This window comes from Dermacentor variabilis, chromosome 4, assembly GCF_050947875.1.
Source record: "Dermacentor variabilis isolate Ectoservices chromosome 4, ASM5094787v1, whole genome shotgun sequence".
Classification (NCBI taxonomy): domain Eukaryota; kingdom Metazoa; phylum Arthropoda; class Arachnida; order Ixodida; family Ixodidae; genus Dermacentor; species Dermacentor variabilis.
The window spans coordinates 179162980-179176895 of record NC_134571.1 but is presented as its reverse complement, the minus strand read 5'-3'; the positions used below and the strand labels follow the sequence as shown (position 1 = coordinate 179176895).

At 43.1% G+C, this 13916-nt stretch overlaps 1 long non-coding RNA gene across 1 annotated transcript; it reads left to right on the top strand.

The window, feature by feature from the left end:
- Positions 1–4246: 4246 nt before the first annotated feature.
- On the top strand, positions 4247–13387 carry LOC142578082 (uncharacterized). The gene is made up of 3 exons (XR_012827159.1): positions 4247–4339; positions 6504–6552; positions 13204–13387. It is a non-coding gene; the product is annotated as an uncharacterized LOC142578082 (long non-coding RNA).
- Positions 13388–13916: the final 529 nt, after the last annotated feature.

Below are 13916 nucleotides of genomic sequence, written 5' to 3'. Positions count from 1 at the left end.
GTTTTATTTTATGTTAATGTGTGCTTTCTACTTGATTATGGGGCTTCAAGATTCACATAGGGACGGAGTACGAGCGAAGCGGTCTAAGCTGCCTACATTGATTGGTAAAAACTTTTATTGAGTGTCCCGCAGATGTCAGGTCTCCCACGCTGGGAAGTCCAGGCCTTGCCTAGTTGCCGTTTTGCGGGCCTGCTGGATGGCCCTGATTCGATCACCGAGCATGAAGCTGTGCAAGGCATCGGCCCTCTTCTCCGAGAGAACATTGCGATTAATGCCGTAGTCTTTGCCTGACATTCCCATAGCATGTTTTAGTGTAACAGGTTGTAAACTGTAGACTTTGCAGGTGCTGTCGTGATCGATCTCTGGGAAGAATCGATGATATGCTTGCGGGTTTGGACAAGTATAAATCTGTAGTTGCCGCCAAATGGTCGCTTGGGTTCTGCGTAACTTGTTGTTAGACGAAGGAAAACTCCGTCACGCCAGATAGAAAGCGTTAGTTATTTCATTGTAGCTCGTCAGCCTGTCCTTGTCTGCGTCATCCTCGAGCGCTGTTTCATGACGGTCAATTACGTCACGTGCAGCAGAGTGTGCCGTCTCGTTAAGGCTGCGCACAATATGAAGTCGTACTTATCTTATAATACGACACCACACTACGCCGACACAACCGTCGCCGCGGTCACCGCACTTCGCATGCATTTGCTGTAATCGCTGCGGCAGCCGTGCAGGCACCTCCGACGAGCGTGAGAAGCGCAGGCAACATGCACAGGCGTCGTCGCCACACCCTTTCGCCCTCTGTATTCGTCAAACAGGATTCAAAAGAAAGAAAGCGCATGAAGGTCAATTGGCTAGAGTAAGTGCACTTTCTAGTATATATATATATATATATATATATATATATATATATATATATATATATATATATATATATATATATATATATATATAATGAATAGTGTTTCTGTTACGGCGCTGAATTTATGTGGTTCTATTTGGACCTAAGATGGTAAACTTATTTTTTAAAGTTTTAAAGTAAAGTGCTTGAAGCCTGCTTCATCTCCGCAACAGGTCAGTCCTGTATTGAACCACGTCGTGATACGAATGTAAGCCGGCCAGGGTGCCCCCCGGGGAACGCATGCGCGACATTTCACAATCTCCGGGATCGGAGCACACATTCCTGTCGCCCATACGGACGTAAGCCGGCCAGGGTACTCCCGCTGGGAACGCATGCGGGGGATGCATACAGGAACTAGAGGTGAACAACTTCACTGTAAAAATTGCCTCAGGTGTGCGAAGAATTGTAATGGAATTGAAAAGCAGTGCGTAGAGAGGCACAGATGATCACTGGCACCTGCTTTTCCAGTAACTGAAGAGCGTCGTCAATGGACATTAATCCGTGCATCGTATCGCTGCTTTTTCGTGGCCCGCCTCTCCCGGCTTTTCCCAGGAGCTAAGGGCCTTTCTGAACAAATGCTTGCTTTAAAATGCACCTGTAGCACCGAGCGGCTACGGCGGAACCAAACCCCTATCAACTGTTACATTTGTAGTCACGTACGTTGTTCTTCTTATTTCGTACTTTCAGACACAAGCTGTGAATTGATTACTCCCATTTTATGTATGTTTTGAATCTGCAAGTAATATGCTGTTCACATCATCGATACAAAACGTCATTTATAAAGGTTTTTGCATTCTTTGCGAAGAATTAGAGGAATATCAGTGGAAAGTTGTTTTAGCAGCTTCAAAAAGAAATTTACAGCAAATAAATTTTGTAAAGCACGAACCTCACATATAAAGTGCACGCCGCATCCGAAGCGTGTTTCTCACACACATTTCCGTTCCAAGGCTGTATGTCATTTGAACTCCTTTCAAGATTGATTTTTAGGGGGCGAAAAGACTTCACGCATTGTCGATACGAGACAGTGCAGCCGAATTCTTCGTTTGTGTGATGCAAAGAAATACTTGCGTATCTAATTGAACTGAGGACAGCAATGGTCATTGTAGCTTAGTTTAGTGCAGGATAGGGGTCGATAAGGCGAATGTTCGGGGAGAATTTGGCATTTTCAGGACTCTTTACTAGAGGGTTGCTCACTGTCACACAAAAATAAAGAATATGGTTCTCAGCAATTAATATGCTGCTAAAGTAATTTTCTGCGACGCACAGGACTGTCACAGTTGAGACCGCTATTTTCTGAGCAACTGTTTCTTTGCTATGCACAAACTGTCATACTCTTCCTTTGAACCGTCACCGCTTTTTGACATTTCAAAGGCATTCCGAGGCGTCCCTAGCGTCTAAGGCAATGTAGTGGGCAAGAAGTTGCCCATTTAGTAAGCACAACTGTGGCAGTGTTTAGGGTGTACCTCTCTTATGGCGCGGTGCGAAAGACCAGAGTTAGAATCTCAGCGGTAGTGATAAAGTGTTGTTTTCAGTTCGCGAGCGTCTTTGGCTACCTGGCGCATGTTTTTTCGTCGCTAGATGCCTAATAGAAAGCCTAATTTCTGGAAGTAATGAAACAATAAATGTCCCCCTATATGCTGACATCGTAACGTGTTCAATTACATAGTCAAAACTGCGCCAATTGCAATAATTTTACAGCTCAATGTTCCGCACTGAGGCATAGATTTCCTGCATTATATGTAACCCAGTGACCATGTTGGGCAAATCACTGCACTTCTTCGCTCATACGGACGGTGAATCTGAGGGTGAGTAAACGTCACAATAGCGCCACGACGACTTGAAAATGATAACGGTCTATATGGCCGACTTCCTCAGCGGCGTAACAGAAAGGTCCGGCGAATCCAGCAAACAAAACTTTAAGCTGTGAACCATTGCAATAGTAAAACTGCAGATTAGGTATTGTTTACCCTAGTTCTCTAAGCCTACTTAGCCTACCCAACTGTGGCAAGCAGAGCCGGTTTCCGTATCTTGGGATAATTCCACGAAAAGGGACAGACGAAGACTGCCCATAAAGAAATAAAAGTGAGCAAAAATTGGACTGGTTACTTGCAACCTGCTACTTTGGTCAGTTCCAAAGTCGGTCGTCCTGTGGCGACAGCGTGATCCTGTTCTTCGAAATCACGTTTCCCTAGGCGCACCAGGTTGAGGCAGAAACGAGCCGCTATACATGAAGAATGTGGTATTATGTTCACAGCGTTGTTTAAGGAATCGTAGTACTGAAACTTATACAGCCGTATCTTTATATTCTAACCAATATCGGGCACTTCTTCGCCTGAATGAATCATCGATAATAAAGTTCCACCCCTAATAACCTTATTTCATGTTTGTACTTAGTAAAGTTCCAGATGTTAGCCAAAGCATCAAGAAATTCTTCATGATAAAAACCTTTATATTAGCAAAGAACATAATATTTCGCTGCCCGAAAACATCTTATGCAACTAAAAGGTTTGCTAGCCATATCAATGTTTACATGTGCCAAAATATACCTTTGTTACTTATGTTCACGCATAGTTTAAATGAACTGTTAATTTGAGTCGGCGTTTAGACAACAGAAACCATCGGTTACATCTATAAAGACGAACTGAATAATTCAATTTCAATGTAGGGGAGAATTACATCTGTGCTAAGCTGCATTACAGCTGTCCGATATTTCGTCGTTTCGCGAACGTTGACATTTTTCTGAATATAACATGCTCGCTTACCCCCCTTGTGACTACGGCGTACCTACAAACTACCCAGACATGTTCGTAGGCTCATGTATTGTCATAGGAGAAGCTTTTATGTCCACCTGAACAATTCAACAATTTTACACAGCTTAAAGCTTTTGCTTGATAGAGCAAGTTGTAAACAATGAACAATTCAATCGTTGCTTCAAAGGAACTTTTTCTTTCCGTCTGAGCAGTGCGCAGAAACTTCCCTCTATTTAGCAGAATAAGAGCTCATTGTGTGCAGAATGTGAGGTATTTCAATATAAATGTAATGCTTGAACACGAGCTATAATTGAAAGAACAGAAATAAATTCTGCGACCTTTTCACGCAGCTGTTTCAGTCCACTTCGGTTCTCTACGTATAGTGCAGTGCGCTACATGACAAAGGCGTATTATTACTGTGCCACAGTTTGAGCCATGATTTGAATATTTTAATAAAGTGTTACGATGGCGGCTATTCTTTCTGTAAAACAGATTGACGTATAAATCTTATGAGAGTCTCGACGTGTTATTGGCACATATCTGGCATGTGCCTCCGGTTGACGTTCTTGTGTAGTATAAATGACTACAACTTTCCCATACCCCTGTACTATGCTGCTCCAAGTGCCCGCAACATTGTTATCATGTCTCGCTTCAATGCGTTCGCCCTCCTTTCTCTTGCGGCCACTATTATTGTAATGTAAGTACTTGAAACGAGTGCTAAAGGAACAGTATATTTTTCTAATTTCAATGAAGGTGTTTATAAAGATGCTGTGAAAATTGAGGCACTTTCAAAATATTTTAGTAAATGTACTAGTCCCAGGTTATACATTTAAAAGAATCACCTATAGGTAATATTAATATTTTAATTTTTATGAAAAAATCTCGCAGGTAATTACCAAAATTTCACAAATCACGTTTTAAATCATTCCTTCTGCGTAGACGTAGCAATTGCTAAATGGGTCGCAATTTTTTAATAGATTTCTCCCTGCAGTGCATGAGGCAGTCTGCTTACTGAAATGTAAGCTCAAAGTTGATTTGTCATTGTTCAATTTTTTTTTTACTTAGCAAGTTGCGAAGATAGTGTAATTCGTAATATATTGTCAGGCGAAACTTCATAAGCGACTGCGAGAACAAACAGCTTTTGCGGTCTAACCTATAATTGGTGGCGTAATCAAACAGACAGAAGGCCGCCTACCATAGCGTCTCTTTCCCTCTTCTTTTGCTTCAGTCTCAGCGATCGCTGTGCGAGCGCTCACGCCCAAGTGGGTCGGCCGCTTTGTCGTGTCTTTCTATATTCCTCGCGCTGCCTTGGGCTTGCCTTACGATGCGAATCTTTACACTTTTTCACGCGGAATGTTGACTTTGTAATGCTACTCCATGACCACTCTGGCCGCCGAGCATGCCTCTGGCTGGCGGCATTGCCTGTTTCTAGATGTCGCAGGTATCGTATAAGATCATCTCTTCACACTTAGCAAGCAAACGTAGGTTATTTTTTAGACTGAACAGCGGCTGGTCGCAGTGACGCGTCGTGCAAACAGCGAAGCCACCTGCTAAGTCATTGCGTGCGTCTTCACAACGTAGCCGCTCACAGATCAAGGCTCACTGATGGGCATGATTTGGCCGAGCTCTGCAAAATACCGATCGCTCCTGAATCGTTTATGTCCGACGGTGGAATCAAAAGCAATGACAGGTTAGAAGAAGCGTGCTTTTTACTGGCTCAAACCAGGGGACAGCAGTCTCTGCAGTTGAATTCACGGTCTTTTGACTGTCCGATAAGGATCCTTGTTCCGTACCATAAGGTATTCGATAACGGCGACATCAGCAATGCCTTGGTTCCGTTTAGCGAGACCTCACTCAGCCCGTTGACTACTTCCGCGCGCTCTTCTATTCGAATGTTTCTGGGCACCTGAATCTAAGTACACGACTGATTGCAGCACGTTTATGTGGTCGTATCATACTAAGTCTTGCTACACGCCCTATCACAATAGTGAAATACATAAACAAAAGCACGTGCTGACAGCAGCAGGGAACTCGTTGAAAGCTTTTATACCAGCTCACAAAACAATAAACATGCATATAACCCGCAAATCGTGAAGCATACTGCATTTGTGGTACATGACCAAATCTTGCACATGTGAGTTTAGTTTTTATGGAATTGTTAAAAATCGCCTGTGGCAGATATCATAACTGTAGTCCTTGAGATGGATTATTCATGGAGGCGGACATTAATTGCAGCAGAAATCGAAACACATTCAATTAATTAACAAATGTCTACTGATAATCTGCTGAATTAATTACTTTACCGAACATATTCGAATTTAGGAATTGTAGCCGGTGAGCTTGCAAGCCGTATCCATTTGAAACAATTTTCCAGAAACAGGCCATGTTGCAGATTCGGGCCGTCGAATTTGCCATTAAAATGCACTGTTGTTCCACTTAATTTATTACGAAACGCTGTTTTATGCATTGAAGCAGAAAAGCAATCGTAACGGCCATGTATTTCGTTCATCACTTTGGGAAATTTTATCTCAAACTTGTGTCTAGAATTATACAAATTACACATACCTATACATCACACAATTAATATAGGAAATACGAGACTTGTGTCATTGACTCATGTCAGCATTTCACGTTACAGATGTTCTGAGTAAACTTTCGGGCACGCAGCCTCAGTTGTTTTTAACTTTTCTATGTCTTAATATCGTGTGGATGTCGCCAAGTAACTGTTTTGATATTAATCCCGATATAAGTAAAACAAGAATATTTATAAATGAAATTGTACTTATACTACATTTGCACTTAACGAAACACATTGTCCCGCACTTCTTAAAAATGATAGCTGCTCTTTCCCTTCTTTTTAGAGGCGGGGCTCTTGGATATATGTCAAACACATATGCCATATGCGCAGGAGTAAGTATAATTATATCTGCCATCATCATTACTTCGATTGCTTCCTCAGCGAAAGTATTAGAAATCATACTGCAGAAGGAGTGCTTGTAACAATTCTGTGTATTATCGAGTGATTGCGACCCTGGACTCGCTTCTCTCGCAAACCTGGCCAATATATACGAGATGGAATTTACGGAGTGTACCAGCTAAGTTTTACAAAGCTTTAGCATAAATCTGGTGCAATATACGATTACGAGACCTACGGTGCTAGTTCGTCAGTCCTGTTCCGCCATCAGCATCAAGTTTTCAGCACAGTATTTTTATTAAATAAAGATAAACACTGAACAAGTTTATAATTTACAAATCTCGGGCACACAGTTTAATGGGACAGCTATTATTTCGTGCAAAAATAATCCATTAAGACGATTTCATTGCAAAGGCACCCCGCATAAATACTTTATCGTGTTTCACTTGCAGCGCGCGAAATGCGAAATGTGGAGCGTCATTAGCAACGGCGTGTAGTGACACCACAGCTCACAGAAGGGATTTCAAAGAACTAACTCCACTCAAAATCTTACTCAGCAACATCCTAAAAGTCGAAAGCTGAGAGTCTTAGCCCCTTCTGATAACATATTGCGTGTTACACGTGCCGTTCGCAGCCAACGTAATCACAGTGTAGTTGCTGATCCCTGTAGTTGTAACTCCTTCAAATAACATTCTGGAGCACAGTGTTGCGTTGTGCGTAAGCGAAAACATGCGGTACTTTTCATATTTCTTGCGCTATGGTAAAGCCGCGCAAAAAAAATAATTGCGCATGATTAACCTGATGTAAGCTGTGAAAGGAATGTCGAGGTTCCAGTCACCGTCTGAGGTGATCGCTGAGGGGTGTTCTGGGTAGCTCGCTTATATAGTTTTGATGTGTGGTTTTCATTGGCTGTAGCAGAATGATGACTCCGCTGCCTCTGAGGCCTTTGCGCAGCTTGCTGCTTTAATACCGACGAATATGATGGTTCTTTTGATCTTTGTTCAGTTGATATAAACTGGCGATTATTCGCTAGGCTCACTGCATCAAGATTCGGCAGAGGCTCCTTGTGTCGTGGTTTCTTCCCATGAATTATTTCATGTTTGCGTAACATGGATGTGGCTTTGTTCTGAGGACATCCTGAGAAAGGATCCGCATGACTGCCCGCACAATTTGCACATTTAGGCAGTTGCACAAACTTGCATTCAGCATGCTCATGGTTCTCAGAACAGATTTTACATCGACGTCATCCACGACAGCTTTTTACCAGTTGTCCAGACTTCTGACACTTATAGCACCTCAAGGAAGGACCAAGGTATCCTTCTACCGGAGGGCCGGTGAAGCCCAAGTAGATTCTCTGAGGCAATGGCTTGTCATCTCTCAAGTGCAGGATTACACTGTGCAAAGAGTGGGACTCAACTTTAATATCCTCCAGGTGGTAGTATATTGCTTGTCGGTGGGCTGATATTACTCCAAAATCTTTCAAAAACTCGAGCAGTTGGTTTTCAGTGTACTGAAATGGCACGGGACGAATCTTTCCGATATTTTGGCCGTGCGAAGCCGGAATGTAGGGCTTAGCTCTTAGTCTGCCACTTTATGCAGTAAAAGCCGGTTTTTCGCAAACGCCACTGAGGTAACACTCACTGAAAAACTGCCGCGTCTGTTTACTGAAAACATCTGAAATTTTTCCTTTGCCGTCCAGACAATTTCTGATGCAGCATGATCTGGATTCACTTCGGAAAAACTGTTTCCTTCTTCCAATGGTCGGAACAACACCGGAATTCCTTCACTTCTCTCTTTTTTTTAGGTTACGAATTTGAAAGGTTCTTCATCACACTCAATGGCTTCATAATCGCTTAGGTCAAAGTTTGGAGTACTGTCGCTCTCCTGAGTGGGTGCTTCATCAAGACGGGGTCTCTTTCTCTCACCTAAACTGGTTTCCACCATGAACACCGTCAGCGCCCTGATGTCCAAGTGCCTGCTTGATGACGTCATGCACATTGTATGTGTTCGCAGAAGCTTGGACGCGCTCCTGCGTCACACTCATGTGCCTAAAAACATGCTGGCGGTCATAGGGCTCGTGCCGCCATTCTCGACTGCCTACCGCCGTAGCGGTTGGGGACACCCCAAAGGAAAAGGAAAATAAGGCTTCGTACCTGGCTTCACTGGGCTCGTAGGTGGCTACATTTCTTCCCACGCAATTCCTGAGCAATGAAGTCCAGGCACAATGTGAACAAGCTAGTTAAAACTGAAGTAAAGAGCGAACAGCAAGGAACAGGGCAACCGCCTCGAAAAATTTATACGCTTTTTCTGTCAAGAACTTGCTGTTATACAATCATCGGGATGCAGTCGCAGTCGTTCCATATGCATCCTGTAACTTCGACATCCGCCCCTTGTCATGCCACCGTCAGTACACTGTCGTTTCATGGTCGTCATCACTTCAGTATCGTCATCCTGTTGTCCTCATGCACCAGTCGTGATACAACAATTGTCGATCCAATGTTGTCATTCCTTGTTCGTCACTCTATCTTAATCATGTCGCTGTAACTCAATCGCGATTGTGCCGGCGTTGTCATAGCATCGCCGTCTGTAAGTCGCCGTCCGTTATCATACCGTCGTAGTCACGCCATCTTCGTCATGCAGTCGTCATCCTGTCTTTGTCCTCGTGTCGACGTTGTCATGTTCTCGTCGTTATACCGTCCTCATAACTTAACCCACTAGCGCTCAGCATACTTTGAAAAGTACAGTACTATTTCCTTATGCAAAAAAGAGGTGAGGGATGCAGACAGGACACAAGAGTAGAAAAGTGTACAACACGAACGCCGACTATCAACTGAAGGGAGCACTGAGGCGAAAAAATAAAGAAGACATAAAACTAACCAGCGCATGCCCAGGAATGGTATCACCATGTGTCAGTCGGGTACATGTGCTGACCTACGCGAGAGATAACTGTTAAGGCACTTAATCTCTTCCTTATGTAAAGTAATCGAAGGCTGACTCACGCACGCACTTCCGCCATTGCCATGCCTCTACCATAAGACGGTATCTTCATTCTTATGCCTGTACAATATCGCGCATTCATCTAACTCTGGCGTGCAGTTACAATCTTGGCAATGTAGGGAAAGATTAGAGGGCGATCCACCGGTTAACAACCTTTTATGTTCCATTAGCCTCTAATTGATACACTGCCCCGTTTGCCCTACGTAGAACTGGCCACAGCTAAGGTGAATTTTATAAACCACACCCATACGACAGTCAGTAAAACGGTTGTTCTTATTGTGCTTCACTGTACAAATATCTCTTTTTTTTCCTTTTACCTGCTCCTTTTTTCTCGGTACGGCAGCGCATATCCTACCTAGCTTATTGGGAGCAGTGAAAGCAACGTTAACATCATATCTACTTGCAACTTTTTTTAAGCCTGTACGACACTGAATGAATGTAGGGAATAGCCACTACTCTTTTTTTTGCTATTACTGCTTTCTGTAATCACGACCGACTTCTTAAGGCGCTCAGCCACAGTGGCCACTGCTACACTAGCATAACCTGCTTCTAATAGGCGCCGGACCTGCGCATTAAAACTGGCGCTCATTTTGTGCATGCAGGATCTGGTGAGAGAAGGCTTAAGGCACGACATGGCAATTCCGTTTTTTGAGCATCCCTTCAGTTGATAGTCGGCGTTCGTGTTGTCCGCTTCTCTACTCTTGTGTCCTGTCTGCACGCCTCACCTCTTTTTCGCATAATGAATCCTCAACAACTAGCTCAGCTTTCTGTTGTTCTACCATTTCCATTTGTAAATAATTAAACACAACACACATAGTGTTCCTTGGTACGCCATTTTACTAAGAAAGGTCCTGCGAAGACGGCCGCACTGTAGTTTTTCATCAGCTGCATGATGTGTTTGATCTATTCATCTCCAAACTTGGAAAAGTGATAAACATTACACATGCGGCTCTACATGCAGTTTCTTTATTTTTTGTAAAGCACAGCATAGATTCTGGAAGCTGAATTTTTTAGGTTAGTTTCAAAAAAGCAGGATGTAAACGATGAACGTATGACATTCGATATAAAATACACATTTATACCGTCGCAAAAAATGAATGCAGGAATAATTTGTAAAGTACCCTGGGCATGTCTGTATGCTAGAAGAGTGTGATTGTTCACAAAGCACACGCGATGGTTTTTTTCGCCTGTATGTCGTCAAAATAATTTTTCTGATTACAAGAACTTAAGAGACTATTGCAGGAAATAAATGTACTTAGATTTACATCAACATTGTTGGTATTCCTCCTGGTTGCCGACAAAGATGACGATGCTCTTGTGTTCTCAGTTAATAATATAGCGAGCAGTGTTATAGTAAATTTAGATAAATATAATCCATTTAGGTATTGCCTGAAAAATACATAAAAAGAACGATAATTCATGCACCCTTTATAACAAATTGCAAAACGAGTGGGAGGGAACAGAAAACGACAAAGACTGGGTATATTCCTATGCCAATCGAGATGAGTTACGTAATAAAAGTAGGGCCGCCCAGATTTGTGAAACAGACGTAGACCCCACCTCCTGAAATGACAGAAAATTCAGACAAAGTGACCCCAATTATTTATACAACTGGATTGTAATGCAAGAACCGACTGTCATTGGAGGAAATGTCACCAGTCTCGTGAATGTCTCAATTACCACTGAACCAAATGCTGAATGCTTTAGTTTTGCATGCCTGTATTCATCGCCAATTACCGCGTCTAGATCAGCTTCAATAACATATTTGCGTTGCGCGAGCCTCTGAAACCCACAGCAGAGCCCTTCCTTCTCACTTGATGAAGTCATCTTACACACTTGATAAGTAAAAACACCTCCATAACAAACAATATTTCCCACTAAACTGCTAATTTTACTACCAGAAGGTTAGCGGGCTTGAGCACAATTTTGTTTGACTATTCGCTTCAAGCGTTTTTGTTTTTGGAAGCTCCAAGGTACAGCAGATACACTTCGTTACCTGCGTCAGGTTTTGCTGCCATAAAGGCCCAGCGTACTTTACAAAGTACACTATCGTAGCGTATTAAAGAATTATGCGCCACTCACAAAACTTTCACAATGTATTTACAGTGTGAAAATATCGCCTGACACGAAAAATCAACAACATACAACTGGCACATTTTTCTGGGGCCTTAACGGGTCAAGAACCAACATCTCATTGTCATCCTGCCGTCGTCGTTATACCCCTTTGTCGTTTCATATACATTATTCCTTCTCTCTGATTCCATGGTCACTGCGTCGGCATCATGTAGTCGTCGCCATGCCTCCATTTTTATGGACGGCCTTGGCAAGCGAGTGTCATAGCAAAGTGAGACAATATCGGAGTATGGGGCATGTGGTCGAAACAACTAGTGTCTCCAATTACCACTAGAGGCTTTTGAGTAAACATGACCTCAGAAGCATGGTTTGTCGCGACATTGCTCGATTGCTATTCGCAACCGTCAACAGCCGTCCTGAGATGAGTTATGCCATAATTTCTCTTCAGCGAAGCTTGATCCTTCCTTACCTACTCAAGCTTCACTCACTGGTGGCATACCATCATTGTTAGAGTAGGTAAAAATTGGTTCTGTACCCCTTTTCGGCCGAAGTTTCACGACCCACTACAATGAATTTTGGTGGAGTGCGCGGCAATGAAAATGTTCTTTCGTTCTTTCATTGGTTCGTTCATTCGTCTATTCGGCGTCTTAAGATACTGGCAAATAGAAAATCAACAAAGCGCGCATCAAGCTTCTATTTCCTCACCACATCAGCACGCCTTGGCGTCTCGCGCTGCAATAAGTGGCGCAATGCTTCGCAATACCTAGATCAGTAAAGTTGTGTATAACCATTATTTCTTTTTGTCTGTAATAATCCTTATCTGTAATTATTCTTTTTGTCTGTAACCATGTTTTTTACTGGTGCTACGCTTCAAGTGATTAGTCAAAATATGAGAAAAAGTGGTATCGAACCACGCTGTGAAGGTGGTTGGACAGCGAAGCTATAAATGACAACTAGAAGTGAGTACCGATTGCGACACCGGCTTAACTTATTCACGTGGCGAAATTCATATGTCCTATAACTAATTATTAACTTAAGACGTTAACTTAATTAATATCTTAAGATTTTGTGATGGTGCATTTACGGCTCTCACAAGGGAGCCTTTCGGACTCATTCTGCGGCCGATCGTTGGGTTGACTTTCCATCAATGAACAATGTTTCCACGTGGGGAGCAAAAGCGTTAACAATCAAAATATTTTCTGATCACTGTTCGTGTATGCCTTTTCACATGTCCTCCCCCCCCCCTCTCCATCCCAAAGCGACCGGATTCCGTCATAATCTCAATTTTGAAAGTTACTACCGTTTCTGCTCTACTCCTTGCAGTATAGGGTCTTTGCCTTGCCCAAAGAATCATACGAACCTTCACAGGCTTTTCTTGTCACACGTGAGGTGAATAAATATTATCAGTAAAAGGCGTCATGACGGCAAAGGAAAGGAAGATGAGAAAAAGATTTTCTTGCGAGGCTTTTCTCTCTCTTGTAGGAAGCGAAAGAATGCAATTCTTTCTAAAGACGTTCTCTTTTTTTCTTTTAGTTGTCTAAAGCGACCATTCTCTTAAACTTATTTCTTTGTTCCAGCCTTGTCTTCTGTATCGAAATGGAACCTCTGTTGGATGCCCACGTTTGAGTCATTGTCAATGTTCACACGCCGTCGACCGAACAGCATTTTGGCCTAAAAGGAGTACTTGCGAAACAAGAGACTTGCAAACCAGGCATGGTGAAACTGTTTCGAAGTGAACTAATGAATAAATGTGGTTTTGCTGCAAATTAGAATATTATCTTCTTATATCACTAATGCTATAGATGTCACTCACATAAATTTTGAGAGGGCTTTGAGAGCATCAGTGTTGTGGCGGTCTTCATTTGAGAAGTTTAAAAGTAATGCACACCACGTCAGAGCCATGCGGAGCGTTTCTTCACACACACACACACACACACACACACACACACACACACACACACACACACACACACACACACACACACACACACACACACACACACACACACACACACACACACACACACACACACACACACACACACACACACACACACACACACACACACACACACACACACACACACGCGCGCGCGCGCGCGCGCGCGCACGCACGCACGCACGCACGCACGCACGCACTCACGCACACACACACACACACACGCACGAACGCACGAACGCACACACAAATACATAAATGACGGTTCAGGCCGGCAGGCAGCCGTGCAAGACGTCGAAATGGGGAAAATAATTGTTGCAGATTATTGCGTGAAATCTTGCCCTTAAACAC